General features: G+C 41.5%; 1 protein-coding gene across 1 annotated transcript in view; it reads right to left on the bottom strand.

Annotated features, from left to right (window-relative positions):
- PTPN14 (protein tyrosine phosphatase non-receptor type 14) overlaps positions 1 to 26838 on the bottom strand; it is a 170278-nt gene extending 143440 nt beyond the window's left edge. The window contains exon 1 of the mRNA XM_074949266.1: positions 26440 to 26838. The gene's annotated coding sequence lies outside the window, so the exon portion shown is untranslated. The remainder of the gene's footprint in view (positions 1 to 26439) is intronic.
- Between the last annotated feature and the right edge of the window lie 510 nt (positions 26839 to 27348).

Raw genomic sequence — 27348 nt, 5'->3', positions numbered from 1 at the left:
AGATCTAAAGATTCCTGGAAATAGCAGAAGTGGTCAGCTCAAGCTCCTTTTGCTGGAGAGCTCCTGTCTTCCTTCCCCTCCTTTGGGCTGCTGCTGGTGACTGGGGAATCCTATGGCATCCCTCTTCTTTTTGCTCTTCACCATGGACTCCTCTTAGGAGGTTCTGGTCCGTTATTACTTCTTCTGATGAGTTTGTACATGCCATTGCTATTCCATGTGACAGGCCTAAAAGGCTCCATGTGCAGCCACAAGTCTGACACCTATTTAGGACTGGCTCTGTCTATCCGGTCATGCAGTTTCCTTTGTTGGTCATGTGTGCCTTTAACACAGCAACAAGGGAGAAACATTTTTTAAAAAAGGGGAGTGTGACGGTAAAACCAAAATACTGTAACTGGCAGAAGGATTCAAGGGCAAGTTTAGTCCATGAAAGGTTTTAAGTTGGTGGGGTTCCTTTAAAGTCCTGATTTGCTTCAATGAACTGCAATGTGAAAACTGCATTTCAAGTTATTGCAAACCTCCAAATACTAGAGGCCAATAGGAAAAATAATGACTTTACTATGGACCAAAATTTGGCCTCATGTGAAAAGCCAGCATAAACTGGCAAGATAGGCAATAGGTCCTTCCTACAGGCTAGTGCATCAGAGGAGACATTACGTCCTCCTGAAGCATGAAAAAGGTATTTATGTCCTACTAATATTGGGAAAGATATTAATAGTACTGAGTTCTTCAAAAATCATTCTGGTAGACCACTTATTTGGTGGTTTAACTCCTCAAGAGGATATGCCAGAAAATGCACTGGACCCTCCCCATGCCCGATACCAACAAAAATGTGTGCTGCAACTCAGTCTTCGAAAAAGGAGCCTACCAAGGGGATGCTGAACTAAGGACCTGCTTAGACTAACAAAAATTTGCACTGAAATAACTACATTGATGTAGTTACACTTATGCAAATCCTAAATGTAGATCCACTGCACTGGTGCAAGCATAGTCTTGAACCAACAGGTGAAGTTTATCTATACTGGGCAGTTGCATCAGTGAAATGCCTTGGAATAGCTATACTGGTACCAAAAAAAAAAAAACCCCCAAACCACCACAACAGTAAGGACAGGGCCTTAGAAACTTGCAATGGTACATGGTTTAGGCAACTATACTACCTTTCCCCATCAAGTGTCATTTGTATTTGTATGTCCACATCTGTGGAGACAGATGTGATCCTCTGTAATGAAACATATGGTCTTAAACTGGCATTGTTTGCAAACAGGAGGAGCTTCTGGCAGGAGATTGAACATGAAGTGTTCTGCAGGCTGCCCCTCTTAACCCATCTTTGGTTGGATCCTCTGCTGTGCTGAAGCTAGTAGGCTACTTTGTGAGTGGACACAATGCCAACTTAACTGATGGGCAGGAGTGAAGTCATGCCAAAGAACCAGAATGTGCATCTAATTTGATAATTAGGGTCTGAATTCCCCTCTAGAAATATTCAAATGGCAGTCTATGCTGAATCTCCATGCTGAAATGTAAGAGAATACGATTATATAACTCCAGCTCAGGAGCGGGTTAATTTTAAAAATTAAAAAGAAAAATCAGTTAGTCAGCCACAAAGGGAAAACTGTGGGCTCCTGTCATTCAGGATTAGTGTTCTTCAAGAAGAGAGAAGACAAGCATTAAGATTAAGCCTTTATCCCCAGTTATCCATGAGGGTCACCCGCAGATCTTGGCCAAAAGTGTTCTGTGGCCTTGCTGAAATAATTTATGCTGAATAGAGAGAAAAATGAGGAACCGATGGCCATTTTACAAAGCATTAAACACAGCTTTCCTGTCCCCAAGAAGTAAAACGCTATTGGTTAGTCATAAGCAGAGTATGTACAGTTCAGTGGAAACAAAAAACATCAAATATAAAAATATATGGATAAACTTTGAACTGTTGACAATTACTGTCTTGGATTTGATTTACTGTAGCATAGAACTGTCTACTTTTTTTTAAAAAAAAGAGTCAAGCGGGGGGGGGAGTAAAATTGGGATTGAATTGTAATTTCTTTTCCTATATTCGAACAATGTACACATCTTCATACTTTAATGCAGTGGTTCTCCAACTGTTATCTGCAGACCTCTGTGGGGGCAGGATCTTCTCATGGGCCATTTCCTCACCATCAACCCTAATCCCTTTCTTCTTGTTTTCCAAAACATTTCATGCTGGAGATCACAACCACCAAAAGCTAAGAAAACCACAACTTGAGAATCCACAACTTTAATGCATCCCCCTCCTTCCCTTCATTTTTTCTTCTAAACCATTTATTTTAAAGATCCTCTTCTTCTTATAAGAGAGCTAGTAGTGGAGGATTTACAGCTTTTTAAAACAAAACTATTAAGAGCTATATCGCTATCAATCTGAGGATTTAGAGGGGTTTGTTTTGTGTAAAGAAAAAATAAATTCCAAATTCACCTTTAATCCTTATTATAAAGCACTAGATTCTAATATTTGAGAGATTTAAATGTAAGCAGAGAGGCACACTGGTAGTGGTACTCATGTTGTCAATACTTGGGAAACAATTTTTCCAGGTCCAGTGGCGTTGTTAGGATTTTTCAGTCCTGAGCAGGGAACTTAGCCACATTTCTTCCATTAAATTAAAATTAATGAATGATGTGTGGCTAAATCCCCTGCACTGCTTTGAAAACCTCAACCAGGCATTTATCACTGAAAGACTTTGTCTACGAAACCTGCTCTCTCTGATAGTCTGCCAGAGTTTGACAATCTTATAGGTATAATGCAAAGCTTTCTGCTGTGTAAATTACCACTGAGGCAGGCATGCAAAATATAACTTGGGCAACTCAATTCAAACAACCAGTTAGAATTATTCAAAAGTTTTGTTTGTTTTTAAATTAATTGTTACTATGGTTATAGACCTGATTAAAAAAACCAGAAGATTTCAACCAATCATTTATTAAACATTTCCCTTTTAGGTCTACATGGATTAAATGATGATACTTAGGGCTGGTCTTCACTATGGGGAGATCGATGCTGCTGCAATCGAGGCAGCAGGGATTGATTTAGCGGGTCTAGTGGAGACCCGCTAAATCTATGGCAGAGCACTCTCCGGTCAACCCTGGTACTCCAGCTCTCAGAGTAAGAGAAGTCGACTGGAGAGCATCTCCTGTCGACACAGGGCAGCAAAGACACCGGGGTAAGTCAACCTAAGCTACATCAACTCCAGTTACGTTATTCATGTAGATGGAGTAGCATAACTTAGGTCGATCTACCCCCTCAGTGAAGACAAGCCCTTAGTAACTAGGAAAGCAGAAGAACCACAAAGTAAAGAAAATTACTGCTGTGGAAATAAAAATAATTAACATCCTGAAGGCTTTATATCAAGGGGTAACTTGCCCAGTTAAAGTCAACACAGACTTGAGTGAATTGTGGTGTGAAATCTTCTCCCAAATCTCCTGTTTGGCATTGCCATAGACTTCATTATAAGAAAGCATAGAAGGATACACCACAGGCATCACATGGCTGAAGTACTGAATACACAGTGCTTCTACTTTTAGCAGGTTAGCAGCTTGAATTAAAGCCTACAGTTGAGCCTGAGGTTGAACTCAAGATCCTAATCCAAGTTGTTGTGGCTTCATTGCTACTTTAAACTGGATTAGCTAATTTGAATTAAGAACACTTTTTTCCTGAAGCGTAGACCAACCCCGAATGACAGTTCAACCAACAAGCAAAGACCAAAAGATTGTCCAGCATGGCAGACAAGCTATTAGGCAGCTGGAAGAACTTGCAAAACCAAAAGAATCCCTACATCAAATAGTATTTAGAGAGGGAAAAATTTATGGGATTTAACCATATAGAAGATGTGCAAAGAGCAGCCCATGATAGACAGGGATAGTGGCACCTTGTTTGTGCCCTAATCAATGTCCGATAGCATCAGAAGGCTTCAGAAATAACTGGGCTTCTAGAGGTCAGAGACTTTGCTTTGTGGGTTAACATTACATTTCCATACCTCTCCTTGTGTTATCTATTGTTCATGACCACATCTGAAACTTATCCCTTCTCTTCCACTATCTTCAACCTAGCCAGTTTTACACTAACAGCATCTCATCTGAAAACGCTGAAGTGTTATAAAAGAAAAAAAAGTATGTCTAAAAAAGAAACCCATCCTTTTAAAGCATGGTGGCTGCCTTCAGAAAACAATCAAACCAAACCAAACCAAACAAACCCTTTTGCCCACTATATAAGGTACCTGGATGAGAACCACAAACAAACAAACTATGCCCCCATCTCAAATACTGGACAACCAGTTCAGGCATGTTTTGCAACCGAAGGCTGGCCTGCTATACTTAAGCACCAAACCTGCAAGATGCTCAGAGCTCTCAACTTCCACTTTAGTCAATGGAAGCTGGAGGTGTCAGCACCTTGCAGAGTGAGCGGAAAGGCATTCTATAGGAGGCACTCAGCAAACTGTAGGATCAGGTCCTTGCAAGCGAATTTGGGGTCAGAGCACCTAAATAGGCATTACAGCTGAACAACTAGTTTAGCTCTGCCAGTTGTACAAGCCATGGAACAGTAAATCCCAGAGAGGAATAGTCTCCTGTTTTCCTAGCCTGAGGGTTATCACCACAATGGCTATTGCCATTAAAAAACAAGCCTGATGCAATTTCACAGAGGTAGAAAGGTGAAGGTCTGTTTGTAAAAGGGAAGGAAGGAATTTATATCCTAAAGTATCAAAAGAAAAAAAAAATCAAAAGGTTAAGTAAAACCCCTAGAATCACTTCATCTGATTACAAAGAAGAGTAAATCACTTTTTTCTTTTATCCAAAACATGATCATAAATAATTAGTGAAACAGGAACTTGTAATAGTTGTCTGCTGATGTAATATGTGACAAAGGAAGTATTGTTTAGCCTTCAAAACACATGAGAAAACCTGGAGATTATGTTAAGGACAATTCTATTGTTTACTAGATTTTCTGTTCTTAATTTAACATTTGTTTAATATATATAATTTTATATTTTCAGTACAAAAGAATTAACTTAGAATGAGCTGTTAAAAGTCTCCAGCCTCTTTCATGAATTAAACTTTAGCGCAGTTGTAAGCGGGGGAATAGTCCCGCTATTGTGGGGAACTTTCCTGACTTCTGCACTACCCCGGTGGAGTGGGATAGCGAAAGGATCCGAGTCCTCGCTCCCACTTCCTTTACCCAGTGGCCTCCCTGCCCTTGAAGACTCCCCTTCCACTCTCCTGTCTGGCAGAGTCCTCGAAACCCCAACAAGGCTGGGCCCAGGATTCCTGGGGGGCTCGACCCCCAACCCTGCTGTGGTCACCTAGGACAGGGGCTAGGGTGTCCCCACTCCAGGATACTCTCTCTGCACTGGGCACTTCTCCGACCCACTGACCATTACATACAATTTAAAGCAAATGCAAATTATTTAATCAACAATTAATTTTAACAAGAATAAGGAAAAATGGGAAAGGTTAAAGGAAACACATCACCCCGCTCTGTGGCAGGGAACATCACAAACAGTGTCTCTGGAATGTCAGGGCAGTTCACAGTCTGTTCCTTGTAAGTCCCAGGCCTTCTTCTCAGGCCCTGGCTGTGCTGTAGGGATGCTGTGGGTTGGACACTTGCTCTGGTGGTGGCCATACGCTCTCAGGCTCTAAGTGGTAGGACCCTTCTTCCCAGTGTCGCCCCACCCTGTCGGGGTTACGATCCAAGCCTGGCCTGCAGAGCCTCTTGGCTAAGGCATCTCCCTGTGCTGGGCCCACTGCCCAGGGTCCCCCTCGCTCTCCCCAACTTCTCACCGCACCCAGCTCCGGACTGCTCCAGCCCCAGCTCCACCACTCTGTCTCAGCACTGCTGCTGCTTCTGTGACTCTGCTCCCAGCTCCCTGGGCTGCTTCTTTGGTCCCTCTGCCACTGGTTGCTACAGCTCTGCTCCCAGGGCAAGTCTGCTCTCTCTGGGTTGTGCCTCTGGCTTTGGGGCTGCAGCTCTGCTCCCAGAACAGGGTCTGCTCTCTCTGGATCTGGCACAGCTCTGCTCCCCAGCTCAACTTGCACCCTGCTTTCTCCTTAGCTCGGCCCCACTCTGTCTGACCCAGGCAATTCCAGCTCACATGGAGGACGGGACCTCCCTGGCCTCCTGACTCCCTGATTAGCCTGCCTGCCCTGCCATTCATGCTGACCTGGAGCACTGGCCTCTCCCCATTGTTCCTGGGGACTATCAGTCTCAGGTTGCTGATTTCCCATAGACCCTTCCCCTTTTAGTACTGGGAGCTAGCAACTAAAACACCCCCATTGAATGTTAGTATACACAGTACTTCCTTTGTCACAAAATACTGTGCCGATCCTCCAAACCTGTGCCACATGAGCTGCCTAACTGGCTTCAATGGGACGAGCTGCAGGAGTAAGAACTATCAGCACCTTTAAGGCCTTTTGGAATTGGGACCTACGTCAGCAAACTACACTTCTTGCTGAGAAGCTGCAGTACCAAGGCAACTAATCATGACACACATCTAAATCATTCACGATCACAGAGATACTGGATGCATCAATTAGGAAAAAATAGACTGACAGTTCAATTGTTAGATATTTTAGTACATATTCACTGTATTAGAATGTAATATATTACATATGCATTTTGAATTGTATCTGTAACTCCTGCACCAGGTGCCACACCCACTCAATTTAATTATGTTGCTCTTCAACTGTCTCATTCAAAAGGTCATTGTTTAAATACTTGAACTCTCAAATGTACATCTTTCAAACTGTGTTCGCTCTCAGCTCACAGGGCTCTTACTCTTTACTCATTTAGGACTGGATAAAATATAGCGGGCTGCAGCCCCACAGTGGCAGGAAAAGGACAGAATAATCCGTTTTGCAGGCATGAAAGCCAGGTATTTTGTTTGATTTATTATTATTATCTCCACCACCACCACCTTTGGCCCTTAGAGTGTGTCTTTGTAATTTCTCACTATGTGTCAAGCAACACATCTCTGTTTAAATAAGCTCTGTACACCAACTACTACCACAGATGTTTGACAATGTCCTTTGCCCACACTTCCACCAATTTCACACAGCGTTGTAATTTATTCCTACAGCTTTTTTTTTTAAACAAAGATCAAAGGGCAAGGAAACTCAGAGGTACTGGTACCAAGTGGATTTTTGACATTCTGCCTTTAAATGTGGTGTGCATGTTAGTGGGGCATACATGTGATAATTTTAATTACATTTCAAGGTTACACACACACAGAAAATGATTATTTCATTATCTGATGTGTTTACGATCCCTAGCAGAGGAAATATAACTGTGGAGATATATTTTCTGGGCAAGTCAAGACATTACTTTTTCAAGGCAGAACCCTACAATGAGCGTGTCAATAGGCAACACAACACTGCTATCACAAACAATATTACTGCCTACAGTCTAACAAAATGTTTTAGTTTGCAGGCTTATGAAAAACCATTGAAAAGAACATGGCTCGTGTTGCAAGTAAATATGGTTGGCTACATAAACTGAAGGCACAAAAATAAATAAAACAGCTGTTAGATGAGAAGCTTCCTCCTACTGCACAAAATAGTTCCTAATTTTTGTTTTAATTTAAAAAAAAAAAAAGGGGAAGTAATTGCCAACATTGACAAGCTGTTCTCTTACATAGGCAAAGCTGAAGAAGAGAAGGTATCAAATACGCAAAATAAGGCCCTGATCCTGCAGTGAGCTCTGCACACAGACGACCGCGTGACGAAACAAAGCTCCACTGACTTCTCCGGCTCCACACAGGCGCAGGACTCAGGTCTCCTCCTGCATGGAGTCCACTGCAGGACTGACCCCTCGAACAACCCCGCACTTTGGAGGCAGCTATGGGTATGGGTTTCAGTGGGTATATGAAATATACTGGCAATACTGTCGATCCTACATGTTCAACAATCAAGAGATGAATAATAAACAAACTTTATTTGCCTTTTGGTTTTTGAGCCACTAGGAGGCATGCAGGTCATATTTCCAAGCTTTTCTCTTCAGCCATGAGGACTAGAGACTTAACTTTCATATTAAACAAAACAAACAAACGAAGGATTCTCACATAATTATTCATCTCCAGGAGGTGAGGCTTTAAGTAAGGCCCGGTCTACACTATACAGTTTTGTCGGCAAAAGGCAGCTTTTGTCAACAAAACAGTGGAGCTGTACACACTACAACGGTCCTCCCGCTGACAAAACTCTCCTGCTTTGCCAACAATATCAAATCACCTCGACGAGAGGCATAACTTTTGGTGGCAAAATTAGATTGACAAAGTGTCAGTGTAGACACTGCATTTGTTACATCACCGTAACTGGCCTCCAAGAGGTTTCCCACAATGCCCACCATGACCACTGTGCTCACAGTTTTGAACTCTGTTGCCCTGCATCCAGCTACACAGACATGCACCCATCTTCTTTCAAAGCCCCAGGAAGTTTTGAAACTGCTCAGCGTGGAGAGCTCACATAGCTACTGCTCAGTTAAGCATGCCAGCTCCCAGCAGCAAACACACTCCTGCCAGGACTACAGGGGAGGGGGTGGATCTCCTTGGTTTGTGGGGAGAAGAGAATGTGGGAGAACTCTGAGGGAGTCAACGAATCAAAACATGAATGTGGAATCCTGGGACCACACTAGGTGGAATCACTAGGACCACAGTGGCAAGCAGGCAGGGAAGGGGAGGGGGGGAGAAACAGAGCCAGGGAGGGAGGCGGGGGCTGATTTGGGGGGTCCCTCCCCTGAGCTGGGGGTGGGGGGGAAGGGGACCATCAGCTATCTGTGCACCAGCTTCAGCCTCAGGACTGGTTGCTTCCGGCTGCTGCCTGAACTTAGACAGCATGCTCACACACTCACTCTCCCCCAAGGCACACACTTCCCCAACACCCCCCCCCCCACACACACACACACCCCCACCCACCCCACAAATACAAGAAGCCAACAAACGTGTGTGTGTTCAGCTGTCAGTTTGGTCACATTACTGAGTGCTACTTTAAAAAAAGAACAGGAGTACTTGTGGCACCTTAGAGACTAACAAATTTATTTGAGCATAAGCTTTCGTGAGCTACAGCTCACTTCATCGGATGCATAGAATGGAACATAGTAAGAAGCTATATATACACACACACACACACACACAGAAGGTGGAAGTTGCCATACAAACTGTAAGAGGCTAATTAATTAAGATGAGCTATTATCAGCAGGAGAAAAAAAACTTTTGTAGTGATAATCAAGATGACCCATTTAGACAGTTGACAAGAAGGTGTGAGGATACTTAACATGCGTTTGGAGTCTGTTTTTGAAGCTTTTCTGTTGCAAAATTGCCACCCTTAAGTCTTTTACTGAGTGGCCAGAGAGGCTGAAGTGTTCTCCTACCGGTTTTTGAATGTTATGATTCCTGATGTCAGATTTGTGTCCATTTATTCTTTTGCGCAGAGACTGTCTGGTTTGGCCAATGTACATGGGAGAGGGACATTGCTGGCACGTGATGGCATATATCACATTGGTAGATGAGCAGGTGAACGAGCCCCTGATGGTGTGGCTCATGTGATTAGGTACCATTAATTTGAGTTTGAATAGAGACTGGGAATGGATACAACTGAATTGATTGCTATACGCTTTTGTAGAACACAGAATAAAAATGCTGTACCATTAAATACCTTAGCCTTTATTTATGGTTAAAAAAAGATAAATCCACACAACTGTGCGTAGCTCCAGCTATCATTGTGCGAGCTGTTGAGAGGGGGTGGAGCGATGGGGAGGCTCAGGAGGGCTGTGAAGTGAAAAGGAATGTGTGGGCACAGAGGCGGGTGGGGTTAGCAAAGAATTGTGCATCTGCATGTGCTGCAGGGGAGGTTGATCACGGATCTGCTCAGCTGTATCAGAGACTGGAGCATCCCTGTCTGATCCTCCATCACTTTTATCATCCGCTCTGTCGCTTGCCTAGCAAATGCTGCATTCTCTTTTCTGCCCTGCCTTCCGGCTCCCCAGCACTCTTTCCGCTCCCTGGTCTGTCTCTCATCACGCTGCAGCACCTCGCGGAACAGGTCTTCTTTGCTGTGCCTAGGGTTTTTTCTTATCTGCCGAAGCCGGTCTGCAGGGTATGTTTTTCAAGGTCTATGCTGAACAGAAGAGGGATTGTTACATTCCAGCAAATCATTCAAACATTTTAGTAAAAAGGGCCTTTTGCTAGTAGAAATCACTTTCTCTCAGACTCTAGGCAGGCCCACAGCTCCGCGAGCACCCCAATCATGGTGAGTGTCAGGAGTGCAGGGAAGGTCGTTCTGCGTACGGATAAAAAGGTCACGGCTTGCAGGGCAGCTTTGCAGAGAACTCATTCTAAAATTATCCCACACTTTTTCACAAGCGGCCAACCTGCTGGCTGACATTTCTCTGCTGCAGGTGACCAGAGAAACCAGAGCACAACTGCTGAATACTTGCGGCTTTCACCCTGGTCTACATGCAACTCAGCTATGTGCTGCTTTGGTCACAGCTCCAGTGATTGCTAAATGGCATGATACAGTTTCCTACAATGGGGGAACTAACAAGGCTGCAATCCCTTGGAATCTGCGGCAGAGGATTAACAAGTACCTCTTGGAAACTTTCCAGAGCCTCTCTCTGGAGGATTCCCTGCAGGTCTCGATGCCCATCGACACCCTGTTTGGCCATGCAGATTAGGTACACAGGGCAACATCCAGCTCACAGAAAACACTACCTGCCTCCCATTTTTTGATTCCCTACACAAGCCACAGCAACTTACTCAGCATCTCATCTGCTTCCTGTTGAGTACTTCTGGAGTGGAGAAAAGTTCCTGGCTGCCTGCCCCACCGGGCGACCCCACTGGGAGCACCACATCCTCTTCTAGCTCGACTTCTTCATCCAGAATTTCAGCCTGCGGGTTACCCCCTCTTTCTGCTGCCTGCGAAGTATCCACGGGGCTATCGGCGATAGAGGTGGGGTCACCACCAAGGATAGCATTCAGCTCCTTACAGAAGCGGCAGGTCTTAGGTGCACCACCGGAGTGATGGTTCACCTCTCCCGCTTTATGGTATGCCTGCCTCAGCTCCTTTATCTTCGCTCTGCACTGCTGTGTGTCCCGATCGTAGTCCTTTTTGCACAGGCCTCGAGAAATTTGCCCATGTGCGTCCCAATTCCTACGGGTCACTCGCAGCTGCGACTGAACAGACTCCTCTCCCCATATACCGATCAGATACAACAACTCAGCAGTGGTCTAAGCGGGAGCGCGTTTGGTGCGATAGCCTGCCTTGCTTACCTGGGAAGCTCCTCTGGGAAGCCAGCAAGCAGGAAATGAGATTTTAAATTTCCAGGTCTTGCAAAGGGGAGGGGCAGGTTGGCTGCAGGGCAGCGGAGTTCAAACCGCTGACCAGAGTGGCAGCATGGGAATTGTGGGATACTTTCTGGAGGCCAATAAAATCGGGGAAAAAGCTGTGGTGTCTACACTGCATGTTTCTCAACAATAAAGGGCGGGGAAAAAACAAAAGTCTCTCACAGGGATGGAAATTTTGTGTCGCCAAAACTAGGTGTTTTTTTCCCTAAAAAAGTCACATTGCAGTGTGTACGCTATTGCTTTTTTGGCGACAAAACTTGCCAGTGTAGATGAGCCTGCAGTGTTAATATGCTCCTTCAAGGCATCCCCCAGCTGAATAGCCCCTGTTGGGCTCCTCTTATAGCCTTGTGTTCATAATGCACAGCACAATGCTGAACAGCAGTGCCGGATCCATGCTTTCTGTCAGAGATATCTGGGTTGCAGGTTACCAGGGCAGTTGAAAAGCAGCTGGCAATCTAGTAGAATACCCATGGAATGAAGGGATTGAGAAGCCATCACGTGACACCGTTCCTGCCCCCATGAGGCACTGCAAACCATTCCCAAAGCGCACTGCAGCCAGTTGCACAGTGGGATAGCTACCCACAGTGCACTGCTCTCTGTGTCAACACAAGTGCTGCTAGTGTGGATGCGCTCTACTGACACAAGGAGCATAGTGTGGACATGCAACAGTGGTTTAATTACAGCAGTGGCTGTATGTCTGCATAACTTGCGTCGACAAAACTGGAGTGTAGACAAGGCCTAAGAAAACAAACACCACAAGACTTGCAATAAATTACAAGAGATATCAACACTATAATGGTCCCAATTCTCCGCTTCTTTGCATCTGGAGCAGTTATTCATACCTGTTGAAAGTAAGTATATTGAAGAATATTAACTTTGTCTTGATCACCACAGTAATTCCAGGCAATCCTGCTCATGCATTTCTGCTACTGTCCAGTGGACAGCAAGTTAATAAAAAAACCTCCTCCAAGGCATGCTTGCTACCAATGGAATGGATTGCTACTGAGAACCTGAGGTTGGAAAAAAAAGCAAGCAAATAAACTGCCAGGGTGTGAGCAGCGCTGTTCCCACAGATAAGTGACTCTTGTGAACAAAGCAGACCACACAGGTCAGAAGAAGTGCACTGCAGGACAGTGGTGAAAAGACTCTTTGTACAGTTAGTGATATTGTGTGATCAATTCCTGTCCACAACAGCACTACACCAGCAGAGTTAAGAACTTTACTCAAACCAAGTCTAATCCGAAACAGAGATGTGGTCACCTGTGCATCACTGAAAGCAGGTCTATGGAACTGTTTAAGGCATGCTAAGCTGTCCAAATGGTAGTTAGCATACCAAACTTCTAAGTGTAACCAAAAGTACAAAATTATGTTACAAAAGAAAGAGATTGCTTGATTCACCATGAAACTGGACTACCTATAAATATATACTTTAAGTGTCTCCTGCTAAGTTTTATACTGCTATTATATGTGGTTATTCCAATCTCTTGTTAAATATAGATCTCCCCCACTACTATAGATTTGCATATGGTAAGAATTATCAAAGCTTGTGAGCACAGATGTCATAAAATCTGTTTTATATTCTCAAACCACCACCAAGTGGGAGACCTATTCGGTTGCAAAAATTAGAAGCCTGTTAGGTTCCCTACTTCATCTTTCTTCCAGTACGGAATTACTGGTGCTTTGTCCAGTCTTGTTAGTGCTGTAAGTAATGCAATTCCCTCTGACATGCTTGAGAAATTATTCCACAGCCTAATAGAGCTGATATCAGGAAGTTTTGCCTGATAGAGAAAAATTTAGGTTGCCTTTCTTAGTATCCATGAAACACCTTTTATTTGCTATTCTTTTTCATCACTAGGTCTCTGCCAACATTACAGTTTCACAGGTTTCTCCCTTCTGCTGAATGCGTTTCAGATTACTTTCCCCCAGACATATTAGCGTACCTCTTTTCTAAACTGAATCGTGTTTTGTTATTTCCTACTCAATTGTTATTTCCTTTATATTGTAAGCCCAGAAGCTTGGTACTACATCTGCTAAAGTAAAAGACTACACTCTAAACAGTCACTCTGCTTCTAAAAAGGCTTCTCCATGCTTAGGGAATTCAAAATCATGCCCTACAATATTGAAAAATCTATTGCTTGATCTCTGATATCTATCTTCTTCCTGAACTGAACTTGATACCAGAAGAATCTCCAAACTCATCCACGAATTAAGTTATTATCCCTGATTTTATAAAATCTTCCCCACTCACACTAATTGTTTCATCCTTGGAATGTTCCAGGATAATTAATGACGTCCTTTACTGTTATTGTCATATCCTCTGTACTGGTATCTGGAAGGTAGCATATCATTCTGACTGACTGCAAAACACCACATGGAGCTGTTGAGAAGTACATTCGCTTCCATCCTCTTTATAGCTACATTTTTTGGTTGGAAGGATTAGATTTCCAATAGGCTTGAAAGGATTAGATATTTATCAGTAAATGTTGGTAAGCATTAACATAGACGCACACAAATCAAAGAAAAATATTTGCTTATTTGACAATAAGCAAAGGAAAAATATTTACTTATTTGACAATAAGCAAAATTTACAGAGAGGCAAAGTAAAAAAGATGCTGCTTGAGAACTTATGAGAATTTGATTTAATGAATATTTACTTAGTAAACGGTCATCATCATGTGTCAAAATATGTGTTTTAATTATTATAAAACTAACTTTTTGATTCTCAACGGCTACTGCCATTAAATAATTGTCTCACCCCCTTATAATTTCCTGCAACTGTGAACATTTAAATTGATAACAAAATGCTTAAAACCCATAATTTTGTGCAACTGTGAAAAATTAAATAGATAAAAATTTAAGAATGCATAAAAATAAACATTGATATCTGCTGAAATTATTCTGCCAAGCTAAATATAAATGAGGCTACTTAGGGGCAAAGAACAACCCAAGCTAAGTGGCATGTAATAATATGCACTGCTCCTTGAAGTTAGCTCTTGGAAGTCCCTTTTATATTACAGATATAATTGCATGACATTTGCTCTATTGGCCTGAATACACAGTCTCACTAGACATGAATATTTACTTCAAATACATTTTATATTAACAGAACTGAAAGAGAAATTTCACAGCAATTCCCAGAGACTTAATGACAGTTGTTGAGTATACTAAACATTCAGGCATGACCAGAGGACTAAGCTATTTGTTAACAAACTTCTATTGTATCACAAGCTAAAAATCCAAAATTAGCATTTGTAAATCAGGCCGGGAAATCCTATATTCACATTAACAGAGGTTAACATTACTGGCTCAAACAACAAAGAAGTACAAATTGCCTCAAACTCATGCCCACCCCTTGTCAGATATTTTCACAGATTAATTACTGCCTGGGTGACAATCTAGAAAGCCAAGTCAGACTTTCCAGAAACCTATACAAACCACATTTATAACCTCTGTGGATAAAATCATTTGTATGTCGAAGGTAACATCATACCCTTCACTAGGCAAAGTTTAGAATGTTGCAGAAATATACCTCATCTACGTTACTTGTTTATTTCATCAGCAGTGCAGCATTACAAACTCATAACTTTATGTTACAAAAATATAGAGTTGTACTGTAATAACTAAAAAAAATATTGAAGTTACTATTATGTCAGTGACACAAGAGATAATAGAAGGAACTACAGCAAAGCAGAACATGGTTGGTAGAAAGAATAGTAAGATGTTACAGGCCAGATCCTCTGAGATGTTGAGCAAAGCAGCCACAGCTCCAAATGACTTCAGAGGAATTTGAGGGTGGTCAGCACTCCATAAGAGGTGGTCATCCCTTCGCAAGATCAGACATTATGACAGTAAATCATTTCTCTCATAAGCCATGTTCCCCTGAAATCATTTAATTTGAAATCAAAATATGTTGCAGGAAATATGCAACTCTAAATGTACGTTTAATAGTTTTATCATTTTAAATTACTTCTCCAACCAAGAAACCTTCAAGCAACTAGCCAGCTAATCATTACTAATGAGAAGAGCAGATAAGGACAATTTGTTCAAACAAACCTACAAAACTAAAATACATTTGCCAGCTTTTATCCTGCCTACTTGTTTTATTCGTTCCTATACCCTTCCTTTTCTTCTCTCTCACCCACCCCCCTGCCCACCCCCTTTGGGATAAGGACTGTGCATTTTTTTATATTTGTACAGTGCCTGGTACCTGCTGACTGCTACTGCAATATAAAAATAATTCAAAATAAGAAAAATAGAAGGAAATCTGAACACACAGTACATGGCAAAATAAGGCTCTTTTCCTTACAATACCTCTTCTTTAAACATGCCTCTCAAGAAAATGCTGCAATACAATAGTATTACATGTAAATCGTATCCACAAGATATAAAATGTAGTGTCTAGGATAAATTTTATACTTTAAGAGTAATTTATATTTCCTAAATTTCACAAAGAAACTGAAGAAAACCAGGTTTCAGAGTAGCAGCTGTGTTAGTCTGTATTCGCAAAAAGGTAGCTCACGAAAGCTTATGCTCAAATAAATTTGTTAGTCTCTAAGGTGCCACAAGTCCTACTTTTCTTTTTGTGAATAAAACCAGTTTTTGAAATGTAACCATCAGCAATGAACAAACATACTTGGTATGCTGGTGTTATATACTACATTATCTGGATAATACTCTCTTGTAATATTTTAGTTTTCACTTTTATGGCTGAGACTACTTTAAGCACAAATGAATTTAGTAAGTGTCACTGAACTGTAGAGGGGAAAGGCATTAAATTGTATGTGTCTACAAGAAATAAGTTTTAAGATAACCATTCCACCACTTCTTTTTTCTTTGTTCTCGGAGTGCCAGAGGCAAGCAGAACTACTGCAAAGCAATAGCAGCCACCAGCGTATGTAGAGAGGCTACTGTGCTGTGATCTGGCTTTACCTTGATGTTGCACGTTCACACAGCTGTCACAAATCAGTTTTTGCAAACAAAGGGTCCAATGTGGCAAGTAACAGGAGCTACAATAAGTGAATTACAAGAGTTCTTATGGGTTGGAGTGGACCAACTAGCCAGGAGGTTTTCTTAGATAGCTTAAAACCTTTAACATACTGTTGAGAGGGTAGGAAGTCACCAAACTGCTGACGCAACTCTGTGGCTCCAACCCAGTAGCTGGGAAACTCAACTAATGAAAGGTGCCTGCCCAGAGAAAGATCCAGGAGGGTCATAAATGAAGTATGTTCAGGAACCCCCCTAGCTAACTTCTGACCTCAAGAGTTCATCAGGGATTTCTATCTATACTGAACCTTCAGGTAGTTTTCCCACAAAGAGTGGAGTTCGCTTTCCTCATCTACATGAGGGTGTGATTTTCAAAAGCACTCAGCACTGGCCTACCTCTACTCTCAATGGTGGAGTGTTACCATTGACTGCAGTGGGAACAAAAGTAAGCCCACCTTGTGAGTGCTTTTGAAAGTCCCAGCTCTAATGTTTCACAGCTTGGATGTTTTGTTTATTCTGTGTTACAGTAAACAATTAGGCCAAAGCTTGTGGCAATGTAGGCGAAGTAAGTGCTGTCTCACCAGCCCCAGAAGTGAACATTACCCATTGGTTGGGGGTTTAATGCAGGCTTCTCCAGTAGGGTTGCCCAGTCTTGTGAGGGGAAGTTCTAAGGGGAGAGAACATACAGTAGGCACTAAAAGAAAAGGAGGACTTGTGGCACCTTAGAGACTAACAAATTTATTTGAGCATAAGCTTTCGTGAGCTACAGCACACTTCATCGGATAAAGAAACTCGAGCAGGAAATTGATTACTAGTAGCTGAATCTCAGACTGCCAAACCCCCATGATCAGGCCTGTCCAAACAGCTAGCTTTATCATCCTCATCAATAAAAGGCTGCAGCCAACTTTATCTACAAGTCAATGTGTGTCTTTTCTCAAAAGAGGGAGTCCTGTGATAAGAGCTAATCTAAGAAACCTGAAGAATGTAAACTATTTTTTCTTCGTAAGAAAAAACACACAAGCACAAAGCTAGAAGGATTACTATTGACCTCACCCTCTCTGCCTGATTTATCCTGGGTTATGGCCTGCTGCAGTGCCCATTGAAGTCAACATGCCTTGGATCAGGTCCATAGTTTTTAAAAGGATGTCATCCCAAAAGGAAGACAAGCACCCTTCAGATTTATACAGGAATGCTAGTGGCTCCCAAACGCAGGAAACTAGAAACTACGGCAAATAATTGTAGGTACTTATCTTAATAAATACCCGGGTCTTCATCCTCACTACCAACATAAAGTCAGCAAAAAAAACTTGAGTTTTATTTTGTGAATAATGTTAAAATAAGGGAATTGGAAGGAAAGCCCAGGAGAGTCCCCACTTCCAGGATACTGAGAAAGCATTTATTCAGTGGCCAGAGCAGAGCACAGTTTAGCAGCAGATCCTCTTAGTTCCATTTGGCTGTTGGGAACTTTGCAGAGTTTGTGAATGTGGCTAGATAGGGTACACTTTATGATGTGTAAGTTCTCAAACAGAACTCTTTTTCTCAGGCAGCATTGTTCATTTTACCTTAATCTGTAAGAGCCCCCTATCCCTTCTCTTTTGCAGAATTAGTGCACTCCACAGTTTGGACAGATATAGAGACTTTGACAAATCTTTGCAAAATTAGCCAAGTCCGTTATTCTGAAGCACTGAACAGATCTCTTGCTAAGTCTTCATATAAGTGTAACACATTATATTCCTGATTTACTGATATTATAAGCAGTTATGTACTATTGACCCAATCTGTCTGCAGAAACAGCTGCAACTCCTATTGATTTAAAAAGGGTATTTCTGCCCTCAGTTAAAGGGATGGATTTGGCACTCCCTGTTTTCCTTTTGAGCACACCAATACAGTTTTCAAATATTTCTTATTGTACTTTTAAAAAAGTGTTACAATATACATAGAAAAAGGGATTCTTAATGATGTAACAAATTAGAAGTGAGGAGACATGTTGTAATTGAACTGTTTCCCTTCACTTTCACATCTTACACAGAGGCAGAATTTAAAAAAGTCTGTAGTTGTATTAAACTTTCAGAGATAATTCAATTATTTTTTCTGAAAAACCCACACTCACTAAATTACACCAAGGTCTGCTCCTTACATTCAGAGAATGGCTCACATGTTTCTGACAGTTAGAATGTTTCTCACATTTACCACTGTCATCTAGATGTAAACAATTATCCCAATTTCTTTTTCAAGAGAGAATTCAGGAATATTATGCACATCTTAAATACATGGGTAGTTTACAATAAGCTTTATAGAATTTTTTTTAAATGAACAAATTATACCAAATAGATTACATGATCTCAGTGACAGGTGCCAATGGTAATTGCCCTATGGTACTTTAAATAGGGCCTAAGTGCCAGCTCTTCTCCCCTCTCGGCTAATCCTCATCACTGCCCAGTGTGCCCACCACAATACATAAAACATAAAATATATATTACATCATCGTTATGTTTATTTCAGGACCACAAATGGAAGTCCCAAAATAGGCTTTCCTTTCCAGCATTGGTGTAGCTATATTAAGTCCTCTCATTACAGGTTCATTATTTTTAACTAAAAACCATCACCACAGAGAAACATAGCAATTGTCATACGCTGTCAAACCAGACATCCACCTAGCCCATTATCCTGTCTATGACAGTGGTTTATATACTATGTGCTTCAGAAGATGGTACAGGAAATCTCATAGTAGACAATTATGGAATAACCCCTAACGGAAGTTTCTTCCTACACCATGTCAGAGAGTGGTTGACATACAGTATATATAAAATCCTTTTATAAAAAAAATCCTACTTGGCCTCAATGATATCGTGTGGCATTGAGTTCCGATGAGTGTGCATTGTGTTAAAAAAAAACCCTACTTTTCATCAGTTTTAAATTTCTTGCTTTTTACATTCATTGGATGTACCCCTAGGCATGCATTATAAGAAAGAGTAAATAAGAGAACGTGGTTTACCTTCTCTATTCTTTTATATCCGTATCATGTCTCCTCTTATTCATCTTCCCCCTAAAACAGTCCCAATGTTTTCAACTGATCTTCATATGGAAGTCTCTTAATTACGTCCCTTTCTAATTCTGCTATACCTTTTTTGAGATATAGTGACCAGAAATGAACACAGTATTCTGAGTAGAGTGTGGTCACTGATTTAAATATTTTAAATTCTATCCTAGTACAGTACTTTATTTCCTTTTCTGTTCACTGTGACACATTAAGTAGATGTAGAAAGTTCACTGAACCCACCAAAACCCAAGTCTTTTATTCTTAGTGAATATAATAAATTTAAAACCCAGTAACATGTATGAGTAATTCAACTATTCCTTCCAATAGATGAAATTCAATGTTGATATTGTGCTGCCCTTTCATCTGGCTTTATTAGGTCCTTTCGGTCTTCTCTAGTCTTGACTAACCCAAATAATTTTGCATCAGCAGCAAATTTTGGCACCTTGCTGTTCAGCCTCTTTATTAGATCACTAACAACATTAAACAACAGTTCTTCAGAGTTCTTTTTTGCTCAGAGTCTAATTCAATTAGACTATTATTATAATTCTATTACTACTATATAAAACAAAAACCTAACTAATGGTGGGGCCCCAATCTTGGTACCCCCTAGGCACTAGAGTAATAAACATAATAAATAATAATAGAAATACACATCTTGTTTTATTTTTCAAAAAAATGAAATAAGGGAAGAAACTTGCTGCAGTCTGTTAACTTTTCAAAGTTTGGGTTTTACTCCTCACATTAGCAGAGCACCAGGAAAGTCCCTTAAAGAATGTCAAATTGGGATTAGATTACCCAAGGTTTCTGTTAATTCTAGAATACCAAAGGTTTGACATTTCAAATACCATGCTGACTCCCTTAAGAGGAATGCCTTTCATATGGATCTGTTTTAAGATTACGATATCATTAAATTCCTATCAGACAAAGTATTTTTCAATAGCTGCTTGAAAATAACCACAATTCTTTACCAGGCTAGCAGTAGCAGGAAAAACGGTGGAGGATGAACACTTAGAGCTAGAGGAGCTTTAAAATTCTTGTCCTTAAGCAATCTCTCAGTTACTTTAAGCAGTGATTAGAGCCGCATGTGGTCATGAACAGGAGGAGATGCCACAATACAAAGCCCAGGCATAGGAAAGAAACTTATAAATGTGGATGAACTCTACAAAGTCCAAAAGGGTCAATCCCCATGAAGGGGTTGGAAGGCAAACCACTGTGCAAGCACAGTTATGTCACACTTATTATACCATGATCTAATGTTGTTAATTCACTACAGTAGATCTAATTTCATTACAATATCATCATGCCAATGTCATTACAAATAAAGGCAACTATAATAACTGGGATCCTGCAGTCCTTCCTCTCACAAAACTCCCCTTGAACTCAATGAGAACAATTTTTTAAATTACCATGTTATAGTATATTATCAAGTACAAATCCAACATATCAGATAAAGTCAATGGAGACTATTATGATTTCAAAAGAAAAATGTGCCATTTGCACTATCTTAAGGGAAATGTATCAGTAAAACTATATTAAGACAGAACACTGTAAATCCCAAGGAAATTCTGAGTCATAGTTCCATGTTGTCCTTTACCACTCACTAATCGGAATCACTAATCAGAAGGTCCAGCACTCTAACATACGGGTGAAATACACAGTGAAGAGAGAAAAATATACATACAAACTGAATACATACTGTCTATTTGCTCTTGTGGCTAAAACATAGGTTTGGTAATCAGGAGATCTTGATTCCCATGTTCATTTCAGAAATTTGTAAAATTAGAAGAGTATTGCACCACTGCCAAAAAAAACAAACAAACAGTGACTCATGACTAAATAAAATGGGACAGAACTATTCAAGTGCAGTAGCTTTAGGGTAATAGTAGTAGCTCACCAATGAAGTGACTAAACGAGGTAAATAGGCATTTATCTATCTATTCCAGGTTGATTTCAATGTGTGTTCCCATTTTTCTTCTTATCCTTTTCTATTTCCATCTCTTCAGTTTAAACAAACATTTTGATATGTTATTTATTGTAATTATTTGCTTTAAGCTTTTTATTAATCATTTTAATCTTTAAATTGTTTTCCTTGGTTTTTTAAGAGGTAGAAAAACAATTTAAAACTTTTCACAAAAAAAGTTGAAATTTCAAGGGGGGGGTTCACTTCAAAGTGTTTGACATGGAGCAATTTTTGATCTTATTACATTTCACAGAATTTGTTTTCACCACAAAACTTTACAATTTTTTTTATTTATCAAACATTCAATTTATAATAAATTATAACAAACATAATCAAGAGTTGTTTTTTGTTTTTTTTTTTAAAAAGAGCTGAAAATAGAACAGAAACCACACCAAAAAAGGGGCAAATGCATTTTAAGATCTTCCAGTGTAGCTAAATAAGATTTTCAATACAGGAAAAAATTAGATAAATTTCCCTAACAACTTGGATAAAAAAAATTAAAACAAAACAAAAAGTTTATGAATAATTTTGACTGTGAAGAGGCCATTTTTTGATTACGCTCTAATGATTTCTTGTGGTTTTATGATTTTTGTTCTTGTTTTCTGTGTTTTCCCATCATTATTGTTAGTAATTAATTGTTATTAATTAATTATTAAAGGACCTAGATGCCTCAATCTGAAGTGGTCCCCATTGTACTAGGCAATTGTTTAAAAAAAAGAGAGAGAGAGAGAAGATTGTTCTTTGGGGCAAGGATTATCTACCAAAAAAAAGACTATCAATAGCCAGACAGAAAATAACCAAACTATAGGTATGCAACACCTCAGAAATACAAACTTGCTACACTCCCCCGCCAACCCCATCTCCCATTATTTAGTTTCCCCAGAACCAAACCCACTCTTCCTCCCCTCTGTGCACATACCAACCTTTCAGCCTGCCCACCTCATAAAACAGCTGCAGGCTTAGTCTGGGAAAACTCACAAACTGGCTCAAAGTGTGTGAAGGACTGCTCCTGGGTAGTCTCTATACTCACTCATTTACTCTTTCCCTGGGCTTTCCCTCACCTGGATCACCCCACACTCACTCTCTCCCAGCCCTTCCATCCACTTTTGTTAAGTCGACCAGACTGACGCACATTTGCTAGTATCTTTCACCTTTCATGGGCCACCATCCCTCCCAAATTCTTTCCCGCCCCCTTGTTCCACAACATCTGCAACCACAATCTCTTCACTCCTTCCCACCTAAGGTGACCAGACGTCCCGATATCAGGGGCTTTTTCTTAAATAGGCAACTATACCCCCCACTCCGTTTAAAAAAAAGTGACCCGATTTTTCACAGTTGCTATCTGGCCACCCTATTCCCACCTGTCTTCTGGAGTGTCACAAGGCATTGTCTCTTCTCACTGTTTTCCTTCATTTTGGGCCAGGAGTCTTCCTCCTCAGAACACCCACTCGGGAGTCCACATTCCTGGAGTTCCAGAACTTTCCTAACTTTCCAAGGGTCTCTGGGCGGGCCACAAGATGTTTCAAGGGGTTTGGAAACCATGGGTGAAAAATCACATGTGGCATAACTCCATGCTGTTCAAGTGGTGGTGGTGGGGGGGGAAGGGGGGAGAGATAAGGGATGCGTGAGAGAGATTCATCTCAAAATTCCCTGTAGTTCTGCTGCATCCTATAGCTAATGGAGTATAGCGATGAGGAGTGTGGCACATTGGGCTCCTTAACAGGCTGCTGCAGTTAGTTGGTGCAGTAGGAGCAAAGCAGAAGAATAACCTAGTTGGGAGGGGAAAGAAATAGCTGCAGGAGGGAATCCAACTGGGAAGAGAGGGATCTAGTATGGCTGGTAATCAGGGTGATCACCCTGGGCTCTAACTACTAGGGGTGCCAAATCAGCATATGGGGAGACATCCTTCAACCTTTTTCTTTTTTGGGCTCAGTTACTTGGTGGGAAGAAGGGGACAAAAACATTTTTTATCTAGGATGGCAAGACACCTATGGCTGGCTGGTCCTTGGAATGGCTTCATTTCTGCTACCCCACCCATTCCCTGGTGGAAAAAAATTAATTAGACATGAGCATAGGACTAAGAGGTCAGGACACAATCCTGTGCTCTAGAATTAACTTTGGACTTCTCTTCCTGGTTCTGCCACACACTAGGATATAACCTTGGGCAAGTCACTTAATATATGTACCTCAGTTTCCCAATCTATAAACTAAGAACAATAATATTGCCTACCTCATGAGGCTCTGTGAAGCCTAACTCAACAGTATTTGTAAAATGCTTTGAGGTCCCCAAATAGAAAGTATTATAAAAATAAAAATTATTAAAATATTACCTTACAAAAGAGTCTTTTAGAACTTAATGAAGATTAAATCAATAGGGTTCTATGGATATTACTCTGAACCACCTGTGTAATAAAGAATTATCTTAAATATTAATACAGAACTACATGCTTTTATATAAAATTCCATCAAAGTCTACAGATGGTCAATAGTTTTCTCACAGGAAACATGGTCTTCACAGCTTGTTTCAAAAACAACAAAAAACTGCCCTTATGAATCTTTCTGTTGTCATCAATGTTTTTAGGCACAAGAGGATTAAATCAAGATTGCTATAGTATCCCTACAATATAACAATCTCTATTTTGGTAATTGTGCTTGATAAGTACAATCATACTATATACATCCTAATTATTATGGCAAAAATATATGCACATACTTAATATTTACACACACAAGTAGTCCCAGTGGCTTCATTGCATGAAGTTAAGCACATGGGTAAGCCTTTGAAGAACTGGAACCTATAATTAAAGTACTGAGTATGAAAGCCTAATGAAAAACTTTCTAAGACATATTAAATAACTGCATTGTTACAATAGTTATATCAACAACCTAACTACAACTTGGGTACAATAGAACTGACGTGCCAACGAAGGAGCCTGATTTATTTATTTTTTTAAGTGTGCCTTTCATGCTACAGATATGCATGCAAAGCTATTAAATTCAGAGTCAAATAATACACTTGTGCTTTAGCACTATGTCATTAATTCCAGACCCAAAGTAAAGACAAATAAGATGAAAAATATCTGTGGTCCTTTGACTACACTGGTACCCGACAGTTTTCAAAAGCACCTCTGACCCTTCTTTGGGCTGAAAACTTTCTCCATGTTTGGTTTAGCCATTTTTTTAGCAGTTTGTGCAAATTTGAGTAAAAAAACAAAAAAACCCTAATTCATGGAAGACTGTTCCATATTTAAGCAACAACAACTGAGGCACAAGGCATCTGCTGGCATTTAATGACACGACGAGCCATTAACAACAGTGGCTAATTAATCCTCAAGGAACACCATTGTGTTATAATAGCTGTAACTACTGGGGTGCAAACATTTGAAAGTCACAGATTTTAAATATATATTTTTAAGACACATTGAATGTACAAAGCAGCACTAAGGGCTCCACCCTGCAGTTTTCATCCATGCGGGCCCTGATCCTGCAGTCAGACCTGCACAGACAGACCCCCTGTAATTGTACAGAGCCATCGGACCTTTACATGGGCACAAGGGTTTCCCCATACAGATGTGATTGCAGACTTGGATATCCAGGAGTTAACCCATGGATTTAAAGGACTATCATTTGAATAAGGGCTTTGGGACTGGGCCCCAAATCAGCAGTTTGCATGGCTCAGAAACTTCTATATCATGCCCACTGGGTTTGGATTTAGGCCCCAATCCTGCATGAAACTCTGCTCAGACAAACGCCCTGTGTCTGTGCAGAGACCCACTGAAATCAAGGGAGGTCCAGCTGCAGAGTCATTTACAGATCATTGCCCAAATCCCATTCTATGCATGTAGAAAAACTACATTAACCGCTTATATTTTAAACCGATGTTAGATATGAGTGACAGCCTTCCTAAAAGGGCAATAGCAAACCCTGGAGTCTGTATGTCATTATAATGTTTGTTTGATACACACAATTTCAAATAAATGGTCAGAAGACACCAGACAAGGGTGACAATCTCCAGCAAGTATCTCCTAAAACTACTTGTCTTATTTAATCTCTCCTACCCTCACAAGGCTGGCAGGTGACTTCAAGAGCTCCTGCTTAAGGGAGCCATTTTATAGACTGAAGTCACAAGCACTAAAGAATTCAGCATACAGTAAGTGGATGTTTTCACACATTTTAATAGCAAATGTCTATGCGGAAACAGAGTAAAAACAGTTCATTCTACTGTGAATACTGCCCTTGATTGCGGGCCACATACCACAATCTCAGGAACAACCTCTGAGTGATCACTCACTGTTATTGCCCAGTTTACCAGTAACTATTTGTTTCTATAAAGTTAAAGTTACAAGCCACTATAGATAGAGAGGTGCTTATAATGGAACTGCCTTTGCAACCAAAACTACAGTGTTCCTAATGGGAAAACATTGTAATGCCCAAGCATGCACACACACAATACCTACTGTATGGCCCAAATGGATTGTAATAGGGGAGGTTACTTTTGAATCTTTTAAGATTATTTGACTTTGGCACATTAGAAATGAGAAGAGATGTCACAATGCTCACACAGTCTTGTAATATTGTAATTTCTGCCCAACTTGTTACAGCCTTTGCTGTAGAGGAATGGCCAGTGTAGACTTGACTTGTAACTAACAAAGAACAAGGTAAATCCATCCGGTGGGGTGAGGTAGGGGAGAGGAGGATCCTGGAAACTAAACAGAGTCATGCTGCAGTGTAAATAAGAAAGCAGCTCAGCAGAAAGCTTAGCTTGTCCCCAGCTGTTTACAAATATATATTTATATTGATTCTATAAATCATATATTGTTTAGACATCTGCTTCAGTATATTTCTGGATTAGGACAAGTTTAGTTGAGATAAATTTGCATTATGTACACATACAAGTAATGTGTCCATAATTGCGTTACAACAGATGATAAATTATAATGGATGGGAACCGATTTTTATACGCACACATACGCCATAAATTATGACAAGCCTGTTTTGAAAAAGTCACTACCGCTCCGGCGCTGCGATCAGTGGTACAAGCAACTACAAGTTACACATTAAAACAACGCGGACAAACTTCAGCAAACTCTACTGCTCCTGCTGCTGTTGCTTACCTGGGTTTACATGTAGAGGCGGCTTCTCCTCTCGAGCAGGGGCACTGGGAATGGGCCCCCCTCTTCCTCGGGAAAAGGCAACAAGGGTAGCTCAGGCTTCGTTCAAAGTCCCCCAGGAGGGTTTCCCAGCGGAGAAGGTTTCCGTCTTGACCGGGAGAGGGTTCCCAACTGGTGAGGGGGGGACAAAGTAGGAACCGGTGCTGCTGGGAAGAGCTGATTGCTGCTCAGCTGGGGCGAAGGGAAATCAGGGTGGTGCCGGATTTGGGGGCTCCCAGAGGAGAGGGAGGGAAACTAAACCAACGACCCCCACCCAATAATGTTGTCCCCGCTGCGGCGGGGAAAGTTTGAAGGAGTTTGGGGAGGCGGAGGCAGGACGCTGCGGCCGGGAGGGGAGTTTGCAGGCGGTGAAGGGAGCCGTGGGCTCCCGCTGCAGCCCGCGGGGGTGGGGGAAGGAGAGAGGGAGGGGATTGTTGTCCCGAGAGAGCGAATGGGGCCGGAGGCGGCGGCTGCGGAGCGAGTGCGTGTCGGAGTCGCTGTGGAGCGTGGGGCTGGAGCGCGGAGTCACAGCCCTGGAATCCCAGGAATGCGGAGCGGCTGCTGCTACTGCGGGGCCCGGAGACGTCGGGGACTTGACATGGGCTGTTTTGTTGTTGTTTGTGTGTTTTCTTTGCAGAAGAGGAGGAACGAGCCCCGTCCGCGGGAGGAAGAGGAGGGGCGGGCTCCTGCCAGTCCCGCCTGCTGCAACTCTGCCAAGGTCGGGGTAGAGCCGCGGGACGGGCTTTTCGCTGCTTTCCCCTCGGAGCCCCCCCTGTCTGCGCTGGTCCCGCCCGCGCCCCTTCGCCTGCGCTACCTTTGCAACCCAGTTCCTCCCCCGGCGTTCTTCCAGCCAGTGAGAGGGGCAGGGAGCGA

This window comes from Natator depressus, chromosome 3 (assembly GCF_965152275.1).
Source record: "Natator depressus isolate rNatDep1 chromosome 3, rNatDep2.hap1, whole genome shotgun sequence".
Lineage (NCBI taxonomy): Eukaryota > Metazoa > Chordata > Testudines > Cheloniidae > Natator > Natator depressus.
The sequence above is the reverse complement of the archived record's forward strand: the minus strand, read 5'-3'. Positions and strand labels throughout refer to the sequence as shown.